This window comes from Triturus cristatus, chromosome 8 (assembly GCF_964204655.1).
Source record: "Triturus cristatus chromosome 8, aTriCri1.1, whole genome shotgun sequence".
In the NCBI taxonomy this organism is placed as follows: domain Eukaryota; kingdom Metazoa; phylum Chordata; class Amphibia; order Caudata; family Salamandridae; genus Triturus; species Triturus cristatus.
Window position 1 is genome coordinate 174673497 of NC_140591.1, and position 26347 is coordinate 174699843.

The following is a 26347-nucleotide window of genomic DNA, read 5'->3' on the forward strand; positions in this document are numbered from 1 at the left end:
TATTTGTTTTTTTTTCCTTCGTCTGCCATAACACGTTTTCACCGTCTCTGCGGTCTTGGTCACATGACATAGCCGCGCTACAAACAACATTTATACGTCCTCACATAATTTTTAAATCATAAACATAAAAGAAATTATCTTTTACTGATACTTCAGTTCATTTGTTATCGAAAACATGACCGTTTTTTCTCAAATTTAAGACTACATGATTTGTCACAAGTATATTTCATTGCATAAGACAATTTGCACTTTCTGCACTTATTTAATTATCAATAACGTTATGATCACCTTAGTGTAACACAATTTGCCTCATATGATATTTCATTTGCTCACTGTTAAATACACAGTTTTTGGCAGTCTATATAAATGTCATATTATATATATATATATATATATATATATATATATATGTATATATACTTATATATATATATATATATAGTCACTGAAAATCCACAGGTTTCAGGGACGTTATAGGTAGTTGTACATTTCACTCATACAAAACCAGAGAAATTTGGCCGTTATAGTTAGTTCAGCTAACTATAACACGAGCCCCCGAAATGCACTGCTGATGACGTCACATATTACATCATTCATGACATGGTCAGTGACATCACTGATTACATCTCAAATGACATCACTGATGACATTACTGATGACATCATTCAGTGACAGTGTGTTTCTGAAAAGTTTAAGTATGTTTTATATATATATATATATATATATATACACATCCCCAATCCCACTTCCCCAAGGAAGAGGCACGCACGCCGGTCTGTAAGTATGGGGCTGATTTAATGGTGTTTCAGGTCGCCCTCGACCCCTCAGAAAAGAGAGACGCGTTTCGCCTGCGCAGCAGGCTTTATCAATCTAAGTTGCACCAACATTTCAAAGATATATATAGTCCTCCCACTCCTTCAAACATGTATAGACATGGTAGAAAGACTAGATGCAAAATATCACTGGCAAATCCCAGCTAAGATTCGCTCAGTACCAGTGATCCGAGTATCAGCTAATGTATAAAAATCTCGACACAATGTCTCATTAACATACTTTGCTGAAAAATTGTAAACGGATTCCTGTTCTACAGTGTGATAACACAGAGAATAAAAATTGCATCTATTCATTTAAGGTGGAGGCATATAGTATTCAGATGTAGTGCCACTTCTCTCATCACGTTTCACCCTGTTTATACTTGAAAATAAAACTGCCTAAATGCAGTATATAAAATCAAGCTGCTGATATGGTACACAATGATTTGCAACACTTGCTGTGCCTAAAACTAAAAAGCAAAAGGCACAGCCATCCAGGTGTAATCAACTAGTCCCGTTAAAAAAGAGCATAACTAAATTGCAGCATGCAAATGCACTTTTAGAACAACCCCATTGGTGGCATAACATTGAAAGGTAGTCCAAGGGTAGTTGGCCACCAAGGTGTATTGAAGAGTAAGTGGGTGTATAAGGGCCCGATTCACAGAACTAACTTAAGACAAAATCCTAAACTTACTACCATTTTCGTATTCATAGAAGGCACTTACTCATTTTGGTATTCACAGAAGACACTTGCTCACTTCGGTATATTATCTACTGGCGGTCGCCAGTAGATAGTTATAGTTAGGACCGTGTTTCCATAGGAAATCTCAAAATTCTCTTTTGAATAACTTTGGCGCCGGTTGACGAATCTTCGCGAAATTTTGAAAACTAATGGGGCGCTCCGCTCAGCTCCTACCCTGAAAGTCTCGGGGGGATTCGTCAAGCGGGGGCCGAGAAAAAAGGGGGGTCCCAAAATGCGTTTTCCCCATGCATTTTCCCATAGGACCTTTAGTCAAAGGTACAGCCCGAACGGCTGAACAGAATTACTTGAAATTTGGCAGAGAGGTAGTCCTCAGGTCAGGGAAGTGCCTTTTGCATATATGGAGTCAATCTGTTCAGTAGTTCCTGAGAAAATTGCAGTTAAAAGCACATACATATCTATAGCCGCGCACCGTGCGCGCACCATGCGAGCACCCTAACGTGCGCGAGCGTAATTCTGATTGGTGGTTACATGTTAGTCAACGTTCTAATCGGTCGAAATCAGGAAGTGTCGGCCGCCATTTTGTTTGTTTTCAGTGCGAGAGTGAAAAAGGAAGGTGGCGAACGTGAAAAGGGGGCAGGTTAGAGACTTCCTGACCCCCTAGCCTTTGTCAGGGGGTCCTTGAAGGACCCCGAAGGCAGAAAAAAACATTTTAATTTTTTTTTTTCAATCGCGGGGGGTGCGCGCACCGTGCGCGCACGGTGAAAAACCACAAAAAAAATAAAATACATTTTTTACATTTTTTTAATACGTAGTTTATTGTAAAATAAATATATTAAAAAAATAATAATACATACATAACTTAGCATTTAAAAAAACGTACTAATTCACTGAAAATACCATAGGTTTCACACACGTTATAGTTAGGAATTAGCATTTAAAAAACCTTGCAAATTCACACATGTTATAGTTAGGTGGACATTTCACTCGTAAAAAACCAATGAAATTCCCCCGTTATAGTTAGTTTAGATAACTATAACTCGCGCGGCCGCCACTCTATCACAAGGATGATGTCATCAGTGATGTCATGAGTGATGCCACTTACCATGTCATGAGTGATGTAATATGTGACGTCATCAGCAGTGGATTGCGGGCTCGCGAGTTATAGTGAAATATCCACCTAACTATAACATGTGTGAAACCTATGTTTTTTTAAGTGAATATATATATATATATATATATATATATATATATATATATATATATATATATATATATAAATAAATAGATAGAAAATTTTGCGAAGATTCGTCATACAGCACCAAAGATATTGGCAAAAGAAAAAACACTTTTCCTATGCAAACTAGGTCCTAACTAGAACTACCTACTGGCGACCACCAGTAGGTAAAAAAATAAATATATTTATATATATATATATATATATTGATGAATCAGTGGGTGTATGAGTGCCTGTATCAATGATTCAGTCGGTGATTGACAGACTGTATAAGTGACTGATTGGGTGTATGTGTGATAAAGGGATTGTGATAGTGGCTGTATGGGTTAGTGAGTGTGTGTGAGTGGCTGTATGGGTGAGTGAGAATGTTAGTATCTGTATGAATAAGTAAGTAGGTGTGTGTATAACTGCATAGGTGAGTAAATGGCTGCCTGATTGACTCTATAGGTGAGTGAAAAGGAGTGAGAGTAGCTCTATGAGTGACTGACAGTGTGTGAGTGGCTGTATGGCTGTATGAATGGATATATCAGTGGCTTTATTAGTGAGTGAGTTGATGTATGGGTGGCTGTATGGGTGACTGAGTGGATATCCATGCAGACCTATGAATCAGTGAGTGGGTGTGTAAGTACTGGTATGGGTGTGTCAATAGTTTTGAGAATGGTAGTGTGGAAGTTGGAGTGGGTGTATGAAAGTTTATATTGGGGTGTGAGTAGGTGTATCAGAGATTCTGTGGATGTGTGAGTTGATACATGAGTGTCTCTGTGGGTGTCTGAGTGGGTGAGTGAGTGGGTGTATGAGTATCTGAGAGGATCTGTGAGTGAGTTCATGAGTCTCTCAGTGGGTCTATGATTGGCATCATAAGGGTCTGAGTTGTACAGGCAGTGGGTGTGTGGTGGGGGCATGAGTATCTGAGTGGATCTATGAGTAAGTGCATAACTCTCAGTGGGTCTATCGCTGGCAGCATGGATGTCTGAGTGGTTCTGTCAGTGGATGCATGGGTCTCTGAGTATGACTATGAGTGGGTACATGAGTCTCGGAGTGCATAACTGACTGGGTGCATACGTCTCTGAGTGGGTCTCTGAGTGGCTGTGTGAGTGACTGTATGGGTGTGAGTGCCTGAGTGCGTCTGTGAGTAGATGTATGAATGTCTGAGCGGAACTATGAATGGGTGTATGAGTGTCTCAATGGGTCTGTGAGCGAGACGATAAGTCTCTAAGTGGGTGAGTGAATGCATGAGCGTCTGTGACTGGGAGGGTGAGTGTCTGGGTGGGTCTGTGAGTGGAGGCATGAGCCTTGACTGGGTGAGTGAGTGGGTGCATGTATATCTGACTGAGTTTGGGAGTGGGTGTGTGAGTTTCTGAGTGTATGAGTGACTGAGTCCGTAAGTCTCTGAGAGGGTCTGTGAGGGAGTGACTCTCTGGGTGTGTGAGTGGGTGTATGAGTGTCTCAGTGAATCTGTAAGTGGGTGTATGGGTGTCTCAGTGGGTCTGTGAGAACATATGTGAGTGGGTCTGTAAGTGGGTGTGTGAGTCTCTGAGTGGGTCTGTACATGGGTGCATGACTCTCCGAGTGAGTCTATAAGTGCTGCATGAGTATCTGAGTGGATGCATGAGTGCCCACATGGGTCTGTGAGTGGGTATAAAAGTATCTAAGTGGGTATGAGACTGTATGCATGGGTCCATGAGTGGGTCTCTAAGTAGGTGCATGAATCTCTGAGTGGATCTGTACATGGATGCATTACTCATCGAGTGAGTCTGTAAGTAGGTGCATGAGTACCTGAATGGGCATGTGACACCCCATTTTTGCTGTCAAAATAAAACAATCACTGCGGGAAGGTGCACGACTATTGGACAGAAATGGGTGATGCATTATCCCGGATGGTGAATTCCCCCATCCAACTCACACCGATTAAGGCGCTATTAGGATACACAGTTGCCCTACCAACTACGCATAGGAAGTTTGTGTCATTGGGACTGCTTTTGGAAAAGCGTAGAGTGGCATGCCGATGGGGCAGAGGCAGCGCTCCCAAGTTTAAGGAATGGTTAACCAAACTCATATACTGTAAGGAACAACTATCCACCTACGAGGAACTCCTACCACTGACCTCCAGACCGAGAGACATTTTGGATCCCTTGCTAACATACTTTTAAAAAAAATATTTTTTTATTGTCATTTTCAAAAACAAACATACCATAGAAAATGTTGGTTACAGTCAACCAGCCTTTGACTTAATTAGTCAGTATATAAAGCAGTGGATCTTCGTTAATCTTACACATTCTTTTGCGGGTCAGGCATGTGGTGACTACCAATTAAAAACACTTCATTGGGTATCACTCCCTCCCATAGGTCCCCGGAGTTTCTTGGGCTATTAAGGTATCTGGTGGGGCCTGTCCCGTAGGGTCCGGTTGGGTATCCCCAGTATTGCATCAAGACCGTAGTACCTCCTCCATTTGCCCCACCTTGCTAACATACTTGAGAGAGGAGGAGCAAATGTCACCCACACACTTGACATGAGTGTGGCTTGCAGGTGCCATGACATGCAAAGAGAGGAGGCCCAGCCAAAGCAGAGACACACACTAATGTAGACCTGCAGTAGGTAACCATGAAATGAGCCTCTTATCTTTATCACTAGATTGTACACTGGCACATTCTGATCGAGTAACCATCGATACCTGAGGGCGTGTCTTCATGTACAAACGCTGAGTGGCAGTGGGGAAGTATGGGTGCAAATTGAGCATTGTACTTAGAAATTGCTGTTCATAATCACCTGACCTGTACGGCTACTGTAATTTTCTCCTGCTGCATCCCAGACAGGACCGATTTATACAAGGCAATAACATGTAATGGTAATGCTGCATCTGTATGGGATCGACGTATTGAAAGAGGTGATTGCTGGACTGCGGCTATTAACGTGGGAGCGTTTGAACATTTTAAAAGCTGATTGGAGGTAAACCTTGTTGTTTATAGGCATTTGACAAAGGCATACTCGCCGAAATGTGTCATGCCAATTGCTCCAATAAAAATATTTCCTGGTATCCCTGCTGTGTCCCTCCGGTTCCTTCCGAAGAAGAAATCTTACTTGTTGTATATATATATATAGGCACCTCCTTCCGCCCCACCTATGCAAATCTTTTCATGGGGTGGTGTGAGAAGGAGGTGGCCTGGGCCCAAGAGAATGATATCTATATGGAAAAGATCACCATGTGGACTCGATTCATAGATGATTTATTTATTTTATGGGAGGGCAGTGAGAACGAATTTTAAGCCTACCTACAATTCTTGAATCCTAACTAATTGAATTTACAATTTACAAGTACTTGGAGTAGCACAAAATGTGAATTTTTAGATGTGGCCCTGGAAGTGAAAAATGAGAAACTGACAACAAGGATACACAGAAAAGCTACAGCAACAAACTCTTTGTTGCACGCTAATAGTGGACACCCGCGGGCCTTGAAATAGAGCATTCCCTATAGCCAGATGCTGAGAGCAAAGAAGGTATGCTCAACAATGGAGTTACTTGACAGTGAATTAAACAACATGGTCCAACGTTTCCAGAAGAGGGGATATTCCACTAATGTCTTAAATGACGCGAGGAGGAGAGTCAATGAAAAAACAAGGGATGAATTATTGTTCCCACGCAATGATGGAATAATGGAACAGAAGCTTCTGCCAAAGAGAGTGTTTTTGGAACATAACACCACCCAAAATGGGATTAAGAAGATTCTGCAAAAGAACTGATATGTCTTAAAGAAAGATGAAGATCTAGTGGACATTGTGGGTATGGGCCCACAGATTACATCCAAAAAAGTCAAATCCTTGGGGGACATCCAGACAACTAGCTATTACTATCTGAGGAATGAAACTAGAAATTGTTTATCATTAAACACAAAAGGCTTTGTAAAATGTAATTCGTGCAAGGCATGTAAGTATGGAATAAACTGTAAGAACTACCAAACTTTTGAGGGATGAGAAGCACAAATTGATGAACGCATCACCTGTAACACAGATCACGTGCTCTACGCCCTCAGGTGTGGTTGTAACAAGCTATATGTTGGTAGCACCATTAACAAGTTGAAACTCAGAATATTACAACACAAAAGAGCCATAAAAAACAGAGACAAAACATACCCTATGGCTTATCATTTTGAACAATTTTGCAACTGATTTTTATCCAAATTTGGTTATTTTCGTATCAAACATGTAAGGCACACCCAAGAGGCGGAGATCGAGTGAGACAATTAAGGAAACTGGAATCTCGATTGATCCTGTCAATAGGAACTGAGATACCTTGGGGACATAATATCGATGCCAAACTATATGTACACCTTTGATTTGGGAAATATATTGGACACCATTGCATTGTTTTGGGAACTCTTAAGGGAAACTGGCTCTGAATTTTAAGATGTTTGATTTCCTAGTCTCTGGGCAAGAGGAGAAATGTATTTAATAAGATATGGGAGCACCACCATGTGGGCGCTCTCATGCTGACATGCACCTCTGAAGCACAAGACACTTTATATATGCGTGGAATATCAATATGTAATTCTGGGTAGTAGTAGAAATGTATAGAATGCCATTTATGATGTTTAATGAATGCATTCATAGCTTACAGCTAATGCCCCTAGAATTAATTTACACTGGAGATATTTGGTTGGAAACCTCTGGGGAGGATGGCGGCCCATAAACTAAATTGCACTTTATAATTGTGCAGCTTGCACCAGGTGAGAAATGTCTACGTCATATAGTGAAAACAATCAGGATGATGGGATAAAAAATTTAGAGAAGAAAAATACTATGCACTTTATTAATGTGATGCACTTTATGTTCTTTCCATCTCAATTGGACTGTAGGAAAGCACTCATGCACTTTATAAACAGGATCAATGTGCAGGGAAGATGGTGGCCCATGAATCGAATTGCACTTCATAATTGCGTAGTTTGCACAGTGAGAATAATAGTTATTATGGGATAAAATCCAGTGAATAGGAACATCATGCACTTTACGAGCATGCTTATGTTAATAATATTGTCATCATCTTAATTGGATTTTTAGGACTACACCTATGCATTTTACTTGTGAGACTGAATTTTATTTGTGGGTTGAATACCAACAGAAATAATGTGCAACAGATATTAGAATCTTATAAAAAGAGAGTGATTTGATGATTAATTACATTATACATCAGTGCACTGTCTGAGCACAGATTAATTGAACTGTTTGTTTAATTTGCGGTGTTTACATATCTCTGATATAGAGAAAATTAGGAGTGCCTTAAAAAATGCTTTGTAACCTTTTTTAAAGTGATCCCTAGTATCCTCTACTTTCACCTTAATTTACGAAATATTTTGTTTCTTGAAAAACTTGACGTTTGTTTACTTGGAGGAATGTGCAATCACATGGATCTATGGAGGATGTTCTGTGCCGATTAATTGTATTGAGGTCAGCGTTTCAGTGTTCATGAGGGTATTTGAAACAGAAAAAGTACAAATGTTTAAATTAGTTGTTTAAAGCGTCAACCAGGAGACCCAGTTGAAGGCGGTTGCCGAAACGCGTTGGTCATGGTCAGTTGTTGTATTTTTTGGAGACCACATCATTCTGACCAGCATGTTTGCTGAAAATCAATAAAAGCCAATTTTTGGTCCAAAGCCCTGTAGAGTCCTGGATTGTCGTTCTTCGTCTGTGCCACCGCATGGTGGTCTGAGTCGATTAAGCCGCTGTGGAGTGACACACACACATATATATATATTCAATGAAAAACCAAAGGTTTCACACATGTTATAGTTAGCTGGACATTTCACTCGTAAAAAACCAATGAAATTCCCCCGTTATAGTTAGTTCAGCTAACTATAACTCGCGCGCCCGCAATGCACTACTGATGACGTCACATATTACATCACTCATGACATGGTCACTGACATCACTCATGACATCACTGATGACATCTCAAATGACATCACTGATGACATCACTGACATCATCCTTGTGATAGAGTGGCAGACCTCCTCTTCCCCTAATATAACCTTTGATACACACATTCAAAAATAGAGACTAAAATTTTCAAAACAATGGACATACCAATACCAGTTACAAGAACCTCTTAAGTAATTCTAAGAACCACATACACATCCACTCATTCACCAACAGTCCTATACAGTCACTCATACATGCACTCACTCATCATATGTACTCATACACCTATACATCCTGTTACACAATGCCACTCATCCATAGAGTTACTCACACACATAGTCACTCATGCTAATAAAGAATCAAACATCCATTTATTAGCTTATACAGTTATACACACACCACCACACTTACTTCTACGGAGACTTACACATACTTAGTCTTATAAACAATCACTTATAGAAACACATACTTATTCATACAGGAACTCTTTCAATCTCTCACTCTCACATATACTCACTTATATACACCAATAGTCACATATACTAGTTTAATAGATATGTAGTTACTCATAAAGACACTATTGAGACAGTCATTCACTCACTAACACACCCATACACACACTCATCCACCCATACAGTCCTGCACACATGCTGTCTTCAACACATACAAACAGTGAATCACTCATTCATGCACCTATGCACTACATAATACCCCCCACCGAACCATACAGACACTCAGACTGATACTCAAAAAAACAACTAATAACCTATATAGACACCCATGAAGCTACTCACCAACCCATGCAGCCACTTATACACAAAGTGAGAGACTGATACAGATATTATCATATTTAAACATTACTCAGTAAGCCATGTATTCACTATGATACACTTAATCAGTCAGTTACACAATCAATTTTTCAAAAACAAAGCATCCATTTAGACACTTATATACCCATTTATTCTTCCATTGACCTTGAGATATACATATATAAAACATATTTAATTTTCAGAAAAACACACATTCACTGGATGATGTCATCAGTGATGTCATCAGTGATGTCATTTGAGATGTCATCAGTGATGTCATGAGTGATGTAATATGTGACGTCATCAGTAGTGCATTGCGGGCGCGCGAGTTATAGTTAGCTGAACTAACTATAACGGGGGAATTTCATTGGTTTTTTACGAGTGAAATGTCCAGCTAACTATAACATGTGTGAAACCTTTGGTTTTTTCATTGAATTTCTAAGGTTTTTTAAATGCTAATTCCTAACTATAACGTGTGTGAAACCCATGTTTTTTTCAGTGAATTTGCATGGTTTGTTAAATGCTAATTCCTAACTATAACGTGTGTGAAACCCATGGTTTTTTCAGTGAATTTGCAAGGTTTTTTAAATGCTAATTCTTTTTTTTTTTTTTCAATTTTTTTAACATATTTTTATTTTAATTTTCTATCCTTTTTTAAAGACTATGGTTAAATTTTAAAAATTCTACAATTTTTTTTTTTTTTCCATTTATTTAAACTAAACAGGTAAGATTTATTAGTATAACATAGTGGGTTTTTTTTCCCCTTTTTTTTTTTTTTATTATTTTTTTAACGTGCGCGTACGGTAAGCGCACGTCTTGCGTACATAACGTTAGATTTCTACGCTGTTTGCGTTCATTTACGCAATTTGCGTAGACGTACGTCACGCGCGCGCAGCGCGTAACGCGTACGCTGCACGCGCATGATACGCGGAAGTGAAGGGGCGTGCCTGTTTTGCGCATGCGCGGGTGCCCGTGTCTTTTTTACGCGCATGCGTACTTTTACCGTAAGCGCTCCGTAAGCGTAACGTACGCGCACGGTGGGTCATGTGATCATGAAACTCAACTTTTGATTGGTGGAAACTACTTTCAGTTCTAGAACTGTCCTACACCACACCCATTCCCCTCATTTCTGCTTGTGATCCCTTAGGAGAAGGAGCTGAGTTGTCTTTGTGATACGATGGCAGAACAGCAGAACTCTTCTGAGAGTGAGGCTAGCAGCACTACCTTGAGGCAGAGAAGGAGGAAACAAAAGAGCTCTTTCATATGGGAGTATTTTTCTTTTCCAGAGGGCAAGAAAAAGGTAAATGCACCCTTAGTGACTTGTAAGCTTTGTGGCCGTGTACTTTCAAGAGGGAATCCCAACAAGAAGTATTCCTTCGGGAATCACACCATGTTGAGACACCTTCAAGATGTACACGGTAGGACATTTGCTCGACATACTGAAGGTAACCCTTCAGTAAGTCAACCAAGCACATCCACAGCAGCTCAGCCTGGTCCATCATCTGCAGGGCCGAGTCCATCTTCGGCAGGTCAGCTGAGCCCTTCATCTGTGGGGGGAGCATCTCCTTTTTCTCGTCCTCTGGAAATCAACCATCGGTTTGCGAGGGTTTTAGTTCGGTGCGCCACTTGTCATGATCTAATTGCTCATAGGGAGACCAGTGTTGCCCTAGTGAACAATTTAATAGATCAGCACATTTGTCGTAATGACTAATATTCCCATTCTTTCTTTCCTCTGTCCCTGCATGAACACAACGGCTCTTTTAAGAGCCAACCTTACCTTTCAACTTTTTTTTATATATTTTTTTTAAACTTTTTTTTATTTTTTTTTTACCGTACGCGTAATTTTTTTTTTTTTTTTAAAAACACTAAAAATCAATTATCACATTACAAGGTCCTTGAGAGACTACAATGAAAAACTGAAAATGTGATTGTGGAGAAGTGGAAAAAAGGGACCATGAAATTTTTGACTTACCATACCCACTCAAAAAATTATTTATTAATTTAAATTTAATTTTTATTGCTTTAAAAATGGTTCAAGTTTTCGAAAATGTTCTATCTCAATCTGAAAAAAAAGAAAAAAGTATTAATATTTAATAAAACATTTTATAATACAGTACACATATTTACATATTTTTCAAAAAAAAAATATGGCTTTTTTTTGCTGTTTTCAGAATATATTGCATTTCACTATAAATTGTGAAAGCAATTGCATTCATCATTTAACAGCGGGCAAAAAAAAAATAACAATCTCAAAGAATGTTTTAAAAAAGCCCAGAATCTCTTTTTACTTAAACATAACATTATGGAAATGCATAATATTCTTAAAAAATATCATCTAATATCAATACTTATTTCTTTAAAATACCGTCTGACAATTTTTTTTCAGAAGTATAATCACAAAAATATATCTCAAATAACTCCACAATACATCTGGTTCCATTTCCTTTAGGCCAAATAGTAATTTTAAAATTCTTTTTTGATTAAATTTCCAATGTTAATCCAATAAAATTCTAAAGTTTAAATTGTACAGATCTCACCGATTCTCTGTAACATTTTGGTTTCCGAAAGATTAATTAATAATTAAATAAGTCCACAATACAATTGTTTACCTTTCCTCATGGCCAAATAGTAATTTTAAAAATCTTTTTTAAATAAATTTCCAATGGCAATCCAATAACATTCCAAAATTTAAATTGTGCAGATGTTACCAATTTTGTCTAAATTTTTGGTTTTCCAAAGTTTCATTAAAAATTTAAAAAGTCCACATTACAATTGGTTACCTTTCCATTAGGCCAAATGATAATTTGTAAAATCATTTTTTTTGAAAATTCCAATGGTAATCCAATAAAATGGTAAAATTGTTTTGTACAGATCTTGCCAAGTCTCTCTAAAATTTAGGTTTCAGGAAGATTAGATAGGAATTTGCTAAATCAAAAGGCAAACGTTGCTTGAAAATCAATTGGGAATCATTACACATTGTCCAGCCTTTTTTACATTTTAGATAAACTGTGTAATGTCCAGAAGTAACAGTAGGTCCTTCATGGAAAATTATTGCAACTGTTACAAAAGTTTTTCCTGAAATTGATAATTGCTGTCCTGTAAACTTCTTTATTAAAGTATCCAATTTTGAACCATCAGCTTTACATCGTTGCATCATTAAAATTACATACTGTCCGTATTCCTTTAAAATTAACGTTGAAAACATTTCAGATTGACACTCACCGCATTCCATGCTATGATTAGCATCTTTAACTAATTTAGCAAAAGTGACTGTTTTACTTTCTGGCAATGTTAAATAAATAAACCTTTCAGAATCAATATTAGAGCCACATGTATTGTAACAGTTTTCACAACTATGTTCCCATTTATAAGAGACACCAAATATATTTTCAATGGGAACCCCTTCTTCTTCCAGTCACTGAAGAAAAAACATCAAGAATTCCTGTGCGTCTTGCTGTACATTTTGAGAAAACTGTGTTCGTCCTGAACATACATCTAAAAGTTTTCTAATTTCAGTAGCACTTTCTATTTGAGTTTTATCATTACTCAGCTTTTGAAAAAGGAGACTCAACTCAGAACAGAATCTTTTTCTCTGATTTACTATTATCTGCTCTTGCACACTTTCCAGATAAAATGCAACATTCAGCACTACATTAGCGTAGCAGTTGACACCAGAGCTATTTTCAAAATGACATCCTACAACCTCTTCTTCATTTTCCTTTTTCTTTTTGCTTGCAATTACATCACTCCTCTTTTTTTTCCTCCTCTCTACATCTTCATTACAGATATTCTCATTTCTCCTTTTACGAGAAACTACACGTTTCTCCAACACAGGATACTGACCTAAATGAGGAGCATAGGTTCTTCTTAATCTATTATACTCCTTTACACAATTTGTATCAGCACTAACTTTTGAGTCATCAAAGTCTATCATGAATAAACCAGATAATGTTTTCACTCGTGACAAAGCTACATAAGCCATACCTTCTTTGAACACAGTTGAACCAATGTTCACAAAAGCACAATCTACAGTCAATCCTTGAGACTTGTGAATAGTTACAGCATATGCTAGAGAAAACGGAAACTGCTTCCTACGTACATATAAGTCTTTCACAAGCATGAAACGAACTGAACAACGACAAATATCTTTAACTTCTTCTATCTGATCAAATTTTATTTTTAAACATTCAATTCCATCTTTTTTCTGATAATTAATAAAACCCACAACTCTTCCCATAGCTCCATTAACTAAACCTTTTTCAACATCCAAATTTCTCCTTAAAAATACTCTACAGTTCATGCAAACATATAGATTTTTTTCTAATCCAGCTGTTTTGGAAATGTTCTTCTCTAGTGAATCCAATTTATTTTTCAGTGTGCCTGTTAATGGGATAGTAATTCTTCCATCCGCAATTTTGTCCACTGCTTCCAATTTCCTGATATCTTCCTTTTCCAATTTTAAAAGCTCCTCATTGAATATTGAGCATTCACGTAGAGTTGGCATTAAGCAGATGACACTTTTCTTTTCTGCAATGTTCTTGTATATCTTCTCTGCAACTATTTCTTCCTTTGGAAATAAATTATGTAGCAGCCGACTCTGTAATACTTTTTTGCCAACTTCTGTGAGTAGTCCAATCCTGATATCTTTCAGAATACTTCCATATTCTTCATCGTTTGCTTGCCTCATATTAGTAGTAAGTTCCTTGTACTCAAAGAAGGACCAAATATTTGCATTACCGATGCTTCCCAATGACTTCTTTGTGTCTTCATGTGTCACAGTATTAAACACTGGTTGTCCTTTAACTGGAGTAAGTTGTAGAAGATCCCCAAAAACTATGACATGTTTTCCACCAAATAACACGTCATAGTCTGTCCTTAGAATTTGCTGCATTCTTAAATGCACAAAGGCAAGCATTAAGTTTGATACCATGCTCACCTCATCAATAATGAGAACTTGCATCTTCTTCAATACTCTTGAAACTTCCATGCATGCTTCTCCAGTTAGCTTGTTGTATTGTATTTTGTTCTCATGCTCCACTGGTAACATTAGCAAACGATGTAAGGTGATTCCTTTTATGTTATATGCTGCTAACCCAGTTGGAGCAGTAACCACACAAGACAAAGTAGAATCCGTTTTTTGCTGTAGGTAGCTTCTGATGACTTTTATTAGGAAACTTTTTCCAGTTCCAGCTTGTCCGCTTACATACATCCTGATTGGATGAAATGATGTGCATAAGCACTCTTTTTTTTCATGTAGAAATCCGTGATCAATTTTGTTTCTGATCTCTTCATAAATTTGTTGATGCTCTTCATTCAGTTGTCTTTCCAAATTTTGTAAGTCTATAAATTCTTCTTGAGCTTGATTCATAGCCATTTCCACTTCATTCATGGCTATTGATGCTTCATTTTCAACGATTGGTTGTCCTAGGGGATCTTGACTGAGTGTTCCTGAACTTTGGCTGTCTTGAGAACTGTCTCTAGCTACTTCTGCTGCAATTGTAGTTTCCTGTTCAATTTCTTCATTTAACATTTGCAGATAAGTTGTGAATGTTCTGCATTGTATGCTGTCTTTGCAAGCATTAAATGAATCTTCATAGCTTTGAAATTCTCCCAGTAGTTCATCCTCTGTACGCCATGGTTTAAACAGCTGTAAAAGAGCCAAGTAGTAAAATTCCTTTTTGTCAGTAGTGTCGCAACTCAGCTTCCTGTGATTTATCAAACTTCCTTTTGTTTGCTTCACCAAACATCCTTCCTCACCAATGACTTTATATTTTCCATTGTTGATGTCTTCTGCGGCTTTCCGTGAATAAATGTAGTTCTGCAGCACTTCATAGAGACACATGTTCTCCAGATGATGACTTCTCTTGGGATAATATGTGTCCAACATGTTTGATTTCAAAATATCTGTACTTTCTGGGTCATTCTCGGCCAAATATTCAATTTCTCCAACAGATTTCAGTACCCGATTTCTCATTGCTGCAAGGCCTAAACTTGCCCAAATTATTCTTCTTGATTTCGAGTAGAGACTTGCAGAAGATAACCTATCTGAACATTCGTAGGATCCAATTTCTCGATGCTATAACATCTTTAAACTGAAACTGTACAGCTTCTTACTGACAGTCTTCTCGTGAGAAATCTCTTCCCACATTTCTTTCAATTCAGTTTTTTCAGATTTAGTAATGTAAGACGTTACATATCGAGCAACAGCAATGGAATTGTCAGCTACATACTGTATATCCATGTTAGCATTCCACATGGATAAAATGACTGGGTTGTAGTCATTTATATTTTTTGATTCTTCTTTTCTTTTTAGGTTGTAGGTATTCTTAGGTGATTTTCTTGTGATAGTATGTCTCACAGATGACATAAAACTGTTTACTCTTCCATTTGAAAGAACAGGTCTAGGAAATCCAAATCGACATTTAGTGTAGTATTTATCTTTGCTCTTGTATTTCCGTCGACAGTATTTTCCACACGGATGACTTTGGAAACGTAAAACTTGCTCCTTTAACTTTTTCTCTTCTGTGCTTTTTGGTATAGCACATGTTGCATATTCTTCAATGTAAGATAACACTGCTTCATCAGTATCTGTTCCAAACTTTGGGGCATCCTTGATCCACAACAGCATATGAATATGAGGAGCACCTCTTGCCTGGTAATCTTTTCTCCAAAAGAAATCCACTACTTCTCCAAGGGGTGGATTTTTTTTATTGCAGATGAAGGACATCATAGCCTCAAATCTATGATTGAAATATCTGCAAACATTAACCGGATCCAATGAGCACAGTTCTCCTGCTGTCTTGTATTCGATGTTTTTAATGTTTGAATTTGCCTCTCGTAGAAAATCCAGTAAATCATCCCAAGCGTACTCAGCACAGCTTAGGGTAAGGAACCATGTTGGTGTTCCTAAATTCCGTAACATGCATTTTAATTCACCATGGCGTCGGTACCAATATTCATTTGTCCCACGCTGACAAGCCATCAGATTGATCAGTTGTGTTTCCAAATGATCATCTCGGTGCTGCACTTTCTCCATAAAATCCTTAGCAGACACATTTTGTAAATGTACTCCACTTTTTAAAATGTGATTTACTGCATAAGATAGTGCAGACAAGTCGCTTTCAAATAAAAGATGGAACAAATAATGAATACTTTGTCGAAATCTGGGATCTTCTGCATATAGTCTTGTAGTCCGATACTCAGAAGCTGGAATCTGTTCTGGACGTTCATCGTATCGTCCTCCTTTTCCTTTAGGAAACAGCTGGGGAAAACATCGAGCTTCCAAGCTCTCCTCCCATACACTCACGGGAGTTCCTTTTGCTTTCCTCATCTGAAACAGATCAATATTGTCTCCCATAACTTCTTTTGAATGTAGAGGATGTATGCTAAAATGTTCATAAATTTCTTCTTCCTTTGACTTGTCCACTTTTTCAATTTGTCCAGTTGGTGTTTCTGTGTCTTCTTGTAAATCTTCTTCTTCTTCTTCTATATAAATTGATTCATACCATTTGTTATTCCTTTTCAAATACAAATTTGCTCTTTGTACTTTCCGTACATCTACCAGCTCCTGCCAAATCTTCTTATTCTTTGTAGGAACACCATTAACCAGAATAACTAATGGTTCAGTTTCCAAAGTATCTGCATCAATAGTTTCCATATTTTTTTTCAAATCCAAGGGCAAATACACCACTCTACCTTTTAAACCTCTCAGTAAATCTGAAGGAGGTAATTTACCAGTTTTGGGCTCCATACGTACTATGGTCTGGAACGGATGAACACATTGAATAAGTATAGACTCATATATATTTAATTCAGAAAGTTCGGCAGGAATAGCATCCAATTCTAAATTATTATCTACAGCTCTGGTTGGCATTCTATTTTCCTCTAACTTGTTGTAACAGTATTTACAAATACGCTGATCTTCACCCAATTCAAAACAATTTTCAAGAAATATATATGTGGCAAAATCCTTCCACTTATAATTATCTTCATTTTCACTCTTTCTGTAGAGATCAACATTCCTAGTTTGTTTTCTATAATGAGTTCTGCGGCAACAAATACAAGTTATATTTGGTCTTTCATTAGAGATTATTGCAAATTTTGTTATGTGATCATTAAATGTTTTACTTACAGGGGGTTCTACATTCTCTTCCACTTCTTCCTCATTTACTGTGTCCTTTTCTGCACTGTCTTGTTCAGGACCAAAGTAACAAAACTGAATTTCATCAACAACTTTCTCAACATCTGATACCGATCCACGGAACAGAGCCCTATTCAATTCATCTAACTTTATTGCTGGACTTTTAGCAAAATACAACCGTCTCACAAACTTTCTCATTTCAGTGTGATGAACAGCCAGCATCCTAAAATGATGGAAAACACTATTACACACTTTTCTAGATAGACAAGCCAGAGAATGACCCTGCAAACCAGTATTCTCTCTCACTCTGCATGGATCTAGACTTTGAAGCACCTTAATCTTCTGTTTTACACTTTTTTTACTATATTCTCTTAGAAACTCACGAAATTTATCAATAGATTCCTGATGCACAGTGCAAATACTACAACAATTCCAAGTGTACACTGGGGCTTTAGGACGTCTCCCCATAGCCTCATCCGCCATCACTTGCACCTCATCTCTTGGAACCATTATCTCCTTCTCCATTATGCAACCATTTTTCACTTCATAAGCACGACCTCTGGTGTCAACTGCATGCAGCAAACTATTACTTTGAAAATAACTCTCTTCATTAAAAAAAGGTTCACTACTTGAACTATGCATCCATTCTCCTAAAAACACTTTACAAAAGTTTGTTCTGTTCACTACTCTTTTCCTTTTGCTTTGTGATTTCAGTACATTAACCATTTTATCTAATGTACGCATCCTATTCAAAATTAAAATGAATAGTTTCCTTTTTAATTCTAATGCCTTTGCTGCAATGGCTTCAATTTCTTTTTTTCTCTTGTAATATTTTGCCTTTTGCTTATATTTCTTCACATCCTTTATCAAATTGGACATAACTCTTCTCTGAAACATTTTTCTACGTATCTCTTTAAACGCTGGTTTTCTGTTTAAGTTAATCTTTTTTGTTGCAGAAGGTATATTTGCATTAACTAAATTCTCAATTTTTTCCTGTTCTTTTCTATTGAAAACATTCTTTCCAGTACAGACATTTTGTACATTTTTCCTTTTTTTGAAGATGTTCTTTAAAAAATCTTTTGTCTGCTTACCAGAAGATTTTCTCTTTTTCCCAACATGAGCATCTCCAACTAACTTAGGTCCTCCAGTTGTCTTCAAATATAGGTTTTTTTTGTGGTCTTTCTTTAGTCTGGATTTTGTAGGCATCTTAAATTTTGTTCACTGCTCTTCAGCCATACCTGAAAAAAACTAAAAAAAAATTCCTTTATTTTATTTAAATATATTACTACATTTTTTATGATCTTTTCAAATCTTAAAATACTATAAACCCCTTTCCTATAAATGAAAATCACAATTACACCTTCACAAATTAAATATCTAAAAACAATTCCTGTGTGCACACAGAGTCATGCTTTGAAATTAGGCAGAAAACGAAATTTCTTTGCCAATTGCAAAGCATACTTTCTACTACTTTTTTGGCAAGTGATAAGTACTTTTACAGTCTGACACATTATGAATCCACTTTTTAGATTCTTAAAAAAGCACATGTCCAAACAACATTTTCAGACCAGCAACATGTGTAACCTGGGTGACTGACTACACTCCAGCAAGGGCAACCAGCCTTAGTGATGCAGAATGTATTTGCATTACTGACTGCAACCTCAAACCCCACTCGGTTGTGAATACTGTGCATGATTCCACAGGATAAGCAGCTGGTTGTGTGCTAAGAGTCTGCTTCTGCATAAAAAAATAACACCCCCTTTCCATCTAATGCAAATGTAAAATCACCAGAGCAATACCAAACAGCTTTCTCTGACCAGCAACATGTGTAACCTGGGTGACTGACTACACTCCAGCAAGGGCAACCAGCGTTAGTGATGCTGAATATATTTGCATTACTAAGTGCAACCTCAAACCCCACTCGGTTGTGAATACTGTGCATGATTCCACAGGATAAGCAGCTGGGTGTGTGCTAAGATTCTGCTTCTGCATAAAAAAATAACACCCCCTTTCCATCTAATGCAAATGTAAAATCACCAGAGCAATACCAAACAGCTTTCTCTGACCAGCAACATGTGTAACCTGGGTGACTGACTACACTCCAGCAAGGGCAACCAGCGTTAGTGATGCTGAATATATTTGCATTACTAAGTGCAACCTCAAACCCCACTCGGTTGTGAATACTGTGCATGATTCCACAGGATAAGCAGCTGGCTGTGTGCTAAGAGTCTGCTTCTGCACAAAAAAATACCTCCCCCTTTCCATCTAATGCAAATGTAAAATCACCAGAGCAATACGCAATAAATCTCTGCCTGTAATTCCTATTTACACACAGAGTCATGTTTTCACATTAGTCACAAAACGAAATTTCTTTGCCAATTTGAAAGCACACTTACTACTCTTATTTTTGGCAAGTGATAAACACTTTTACAGACTGACACATTTTGAATCCACTTTTCAGATTCTTAAAAAAGCACATGTCCAAACAGCTTTTTCAGACCAGCACCATGTGTAACCTGGGTGACTGACTACACTCCAGCAAGGGCAACCAGCCTTAGTGATGCTGAATGTATTTGCATTACTGACTGAAACCTCAAACCCCACTCGGTTGTGAATACTGTGCATGATTCCACAGGATAAGCAGCTGGGTGTGTGCTAAGAGTCTGCTTCTGCATAAAAAAATACCTCCCCCTTTTCATCTAATGCAAATGTAAAATCACCAGAGGAATACGCAATAAATCTCTGCCTGTAATTCCTATTTACACACAGAGTCATGTTTTCACATTAGTCACAAAACGAAATTTCTTTGCCAATTTGAAAGCACACTTACTACTCTTATTTTTGGCAAGTGATAAGTACTTTTACAGTCTGACACATTTTGAATCCACTTTTCAGATTCTGATAAAAGCACATGTCCAAACAGCTTTTTGAGACCAGCACCATGTGTAACCTGGGTGACTAACTACACTCCAGCAAGGGCAACCAGCCTTAGTGATGCTGAATGTATTTGCATTACTGACTGAAACCTCAAACCCCACTCGGTTGTGAATACTGTGCATGATTCCACAGGATAAGCAGCTGGGTGTGTGCTAAGAGTCTGCTTCTGCACAAAAAAATGGCTCCCCCTTTACATCTAATGCAAATGTAAAATCACCAGAGCAATACGCAATAAATCTCTGCCTGTAATTCCTATTTGCACACAGAGTCATGTTTTCATATTAGTCACAAAACGAAATTTCTTTGCCAATTTGAAAGCACACTTACTACTCTTTTTTTGGGCAAGTGATAAACACTTTTACAGACTGACACATTTTGAATCCACTTTTCAGATTCTGAAAACAGCACATGTCCAAACTGCTTTTTGAGACCAGCACCATGTGTAACCTGGGTGACTGACTACACTCCAGCAAGGGCAACCAGCCTTAGTGATGCTGAATGTATTTGCATTACTAACTGAAACCTCAAACCCCACTCGGTTGTGAATACTATCCATGATTCCACAGGATAAGCAGCTGGCTGTGTGCTAAGAGTCTGCTTCTGCATAAAAAAATACCTCCCCCTTTCCATCTAATGCAAATGTAAAATCACCAGAGCAATACCAAACAGCTTTCTGAGACCAACAACATGTGTAACCTGGGTGACTCACTACACTCCAGCAAGGGCAACCAGCCTTACTGATGCTGAATGTATTTGCATTACTGAGTGCAACCTCAAACCCTTAAAGTATTCCTTATTTTTACCAGTACACCTTAATTTATCGTGAAAACATAGTCCATATTATTTTACATGTTCCTCACATTTAAATTTCTCCCAAAACAGAAAATAATAAACACAACTTCAACAAAAGGAATTCCAATTCTATTATTCATTTCTTAATTTACCATATGCATCCCCTCTCAAACTCTAAACTCACCTTTAAAATTAGTTAGTTGTGAAAGAAATGTGGCACTCAAACAGCAGATTATCAGAGCCAGGATCTCTGTTCTGTACACCTCTCTCCTCTCAGCAGAACCAGATAATGGCAAACTTTCCCTCTCTTTTTCCACACATATACATGTTAATTTCAAATCTCAGTGCTTCCCCCTTTTTTTCAAATGTAATCACACATTTCTATTGGTTGAAAACCAACCCTTTTCCAAAAGTACCCTTCCCCCAACTTGACTTCTGCCTAGTACCCTTCCCCCAACTTGACTTCTGCCTGCTACCATAGCAACAGCTCATGGAACACTGCTGTGTGGAGTTAGGTCAGAAGTTCGCCATACAATGTTTCATTTCCAAAGAGCAGGAGTGCTTGACTTTTCAAACCTAACAGCAAATCCATAGTACTGTTCTTTGGTAACACATTTTTCTGTACCAATACAAAACATGCTTCTATAAATTTACACATACAGCCTAGTTTTTATTCTAGAATGGTATGAAACAGCCAATCAGTTCTTTTTTTTATAAAAAAAATATGTATGCCTCCATTTCCAAACTGTCTTTCATTCCTTTTTCCCATTCTACTGAAATACACCTCCTGAGTGCATCCAGATCTCCTTTGAAGATGTTCACAGTGTGGATTGTAGGGCACAGCTATGTCTTCTGGAGTGAAAAGTATGCAGAGAAAACAGATATGGTGAGAGACCTTGCTTTGCCAAATGTAGACATTAAATGGATTGGTCAGAGAGGGTTAAAGTGGCACCAATTGATGCCTTTGGTGAAATCCTTCATGCAAATCCAACACCCTGACCTCATAATAGTGCACTGTGGTAGCAATGACCTAGGCACTTTGACTGGGGTAGGTCTGGAAATGCTTATGAAGGAGACCTTTGCACAACTGTTTTCACTTTTCCCTAAAACTGCCTTTGTGTTTTCTAACATATGCCAAAGGCAAAAATGGAACTGGTCCAATCATTTTTGTCCACAGATTGACAAAGCAAGAAAGCACGTCAACAAATCTGTTTCTGCTTTCCTCCGTGACTATGGTATGGGTTCCATTTACCACAACAACTTGCGTTACGACATGCAAGACATTTGTAGAGGAGATGGTGTACACTTCACTGATGAAGGGAACAGAGTCTTCCTCTTGAACCTTAGACTCTGCATCGGTACTTACTTGTAGGTACCAATAAAAAATCACTTCATAAACACAACGGCTCTTTTTAGAGCCCCCTAATATCTAAACACTTAAATCTGCATTTCATTCCTTTTTTTTTTTTTTTTACTCTCTTCCTTGCCCCCTTTTCAAGTTATCACCCTTTTTTTTCTGAGTGAAATACACAAAATGGCGGCCGCCGCTTCCTGGTTTCGACCGATTCGAATGTTTACTAAGATCTAACAGCCAATCAGAATCGCGCTCGCGCACGCCACCGTACGCGTACGGTAAGCGCACCGTAAGCTGGCTCAGATATATATATTGGTTTAAAGGCTATTTTCTCAGAATCTACTGAACAGATTTACATCAAACCTACAAAAGGCACTTCCTTGACCTGAGGACTACCTCTCTGCCAAATTTCAAGTAAATCTGTTCAGCCGTTCGGGCTGTAGCTGTGTCTAAAGGTCCTATGGAAAAATGCATGGGAAAAATGCGTTTTGGGACCCCCCTTTTATCTCAGCCCCCGCTTGACGAATCCCCCCGAGACTTTCAGGGTAGGAGCGGAGCGTAGCGCCCCACCTATTTTGAAAATTTCGCGAGGATTCGTCGACCGGCGCCAAAGTTATTCAAAATAGAATGTTGCGGTTTTCCTATGGAAACAGGGTCCTAACTATAACTACCTACTGGCGAACGCCAGTAGGTAATATATATATATATATATATATATATATATATACACACACATATATACATATATTTATATACATATGTATATACAAATATTTATTTATATACCTACTAGCGACTGCTAACTATAGTTAGGATGTAGTTTCCACAGGAAGAGCGTTTTTTCATTTGCCAATAACCTTGGCGTCATTTGATGAATCCTTGCAATATTTTCAAAAGTAGTTTGCCACTCAGTTCAGCTCTGTCTTGAAAATTTCGGGGTGATCCATCAAGCTGGGGCCGAGAAAAAGGGGGGCTCCCAGAACGCGTTTTCCTTATGTTAATCTCCATAGGATCTTTAGACAAGGCAACAGTCCAAACTGCTGAACGGAATTGCAGCAAATTTGGCAGGAAGGTAGATGTTGGTCCAGAAAGCGCCCCTTTTGTGGTAATCTGTTCAGTATTTCCAGAGAAATGTAAAGAAATCTCCAGGTGTATATCTAGGTACACGGAGGGTCCATGACTCCTCACAATCTCGGGCTGAGATCTGATTGGCTGCCAACACTTCAAACCAGGAAGTGTTGGCAGCCATCATGTGACTTGGCTTGAATCGAGTCACAGAAAAAAACGTTAAAAAACAAGAAAAGCGGCCGAGTAGAAACACCCTGAGCCCCTAGGCCTGGGGGGGATAGGGAAGAGCCAAAAAAGCTTATTAAAAACATACTTTCATTGGGATTCCTGGATCCTGCCAAAACTTTCATATAAAAGAAAGTGGGGGGGCAGCTGGGCTTCAGTTCTAAACAGCCCTAGGGTGAGCCAGGACCTGGGAGCATGTTAAAAAAGAAGGGGGCTACCATCTCCCCAGGGCTTGGTTAATAAAAGATGCAGGGAAAGTCCATATGGCCTCCCCCGCTGCCCAGGGGACCGCCACCTCCTTGGGGCTTAATTATTTATCAATGGAGTGGCCTCTTGGACCCCCCTGCCCCGAGGACTTCCACTTCTCTTGGGCTTTTCAGTTTAAAGAATGTAGGGGGGGCATGCAGATCCCCCCACAGCCCCGGGGGCTGCCACCTCCCCGGGGCTTTACATTTAATTAAGGGGGGCTGCACAGACCCCCCGCAGACCCGGAACCACCATCTCCCTTGGGAACATTTTAAGAAAGAAGGGGGGACGCGTGGCCCCCTTCCTGGAGCCATACATAGCCCTGGGAACTGCCTGGCTCCCGTTATGTGCCACAGTGCCCACACCTGGGACATAGCTGTTTTCTCTGGCATGGTGGGAGCTTTACCATTCCCACCAAGCCATAGCAAATCTGTGCTCTGTCTTCGGCAAGTGTGTGAGTAGTTCTGTGAATGATGTCATCAGTGATGTTATTTGAGATGTCATCAGTCATGCCACTGACCATTTCATGATTGATGTAATATGTGAGGTCATAAGCAGTGTATTGCAGTGGCGTAAGTTATAGTTAACTCAGATAACTATAACTGCTGAATTTCACTGGTTTTGTTTGGACGAAATCTTAGTCTAATTATTACATCCCTGTAACCTTTGTTTTTATCAGTGAATTTTTAAGGCTTTTTTAGTTCTGTTTCCTAACTATAATGACCCTGTAACCTTTGTTTTTTCAAGTGAATGTATAAGGATTTTCAAATTCTATTTCCTAACTATAACATCTATCTATATACAAATATTCACTGAAAAAAACATAGGTTTCAGGGGTGTTATAGTTAGCTGGACATTTCCCTCGTACAAAACCCTAGAAATTCCCCTGTTATAGTTAGTTCAGCTAACTATAACTCGCTCCCCCGCAATCCACTGCTGATGACGTCACATATTACATCACTCATTACATGGTCTGCGACATCACTGATGACATCTCAAATGACATCACTGATGACATCACTGATGACGTCATCCAGTGACTGTGTGTTTCTGTAAAGTTTAAATATGTTTTATATATTTATAGTGAAAGGCCTGTGGAAGAATGAGTGGGTGTACAAGTGTGTGAATGGATGATTTTCTAGGCGCGTAACTGGCTCTATAAGTGAGTCATTAAATGTATCTTACTGCAGACTAGTGACTAAACTATGTGAATGTCTGTATGTGTCTGTGTGTAGGTATATAAGTGGCTGCATGGTTTTGTGAATAGCTATATGAGTGTCTATATGGGTTATTGATTGGTTGTCTGAGTATCTGTATGGGTGCCTGAGTGTTTGTGTGGGTAGGGTGTGTGTGACTCTATGCATAGATGTGTGAGTGGGTGATTCTATGGGTGCATATTTTTAAGAGTGCATCTGTGATGAACTGTATGGTTGGGTGAGTGTATGTATGGGTGTGTTAGGGATTGAATGTATATCTCAGTGGTACATGTGTGACTAACTACATTTGTGAAAGGCAGTATATATGCGTGTAAGAGTATATAAGTGGGTAAATGTGAGAGTGTGTGATTGTGAGAGTGGCTGTATGGATGAGTGTGTGCTTGTATCAAGAGCGTAAGAATGTGGTACTATTTTTATGAGTGAGTGAACTTGAGTGTGTTTAACTGTATAGGTGAGTAAATTGGACTGTGTTTAATTACTTGCAAGACTGACTAGGTGTGTCAGTACCTCAATTGATGATTGGCGGTCTGTGAGTGTCTATTTAGGTGTATAAATGCATATGATAGTCTTGTACGGAGTGACTATAAGTATGAGTGACTGTACAGGTGAGTGAGTGGAGGTGTATGTAGACCTAAGAGTTAATGAGTGGGTATGTAGTTATTGGTATTGGAGTATCTATGGTTTTGAGAATGGACGTCTGAAATTTTGAGTTGGTTTATCAAAGGTTAAATTAGGGTGTGAGAAGATGCAGTAATTTATCACATGGATGATGTCATCAGTGATGTCATTTGAGATGTCATCAGTGATGTCATCAATGATGTCACTGACCATGTCATCAGTGATGTAATATGTGACGTCATCAGCAGTGCATTGCGGGGGCGCGAGTTATAGTTAGCTGAA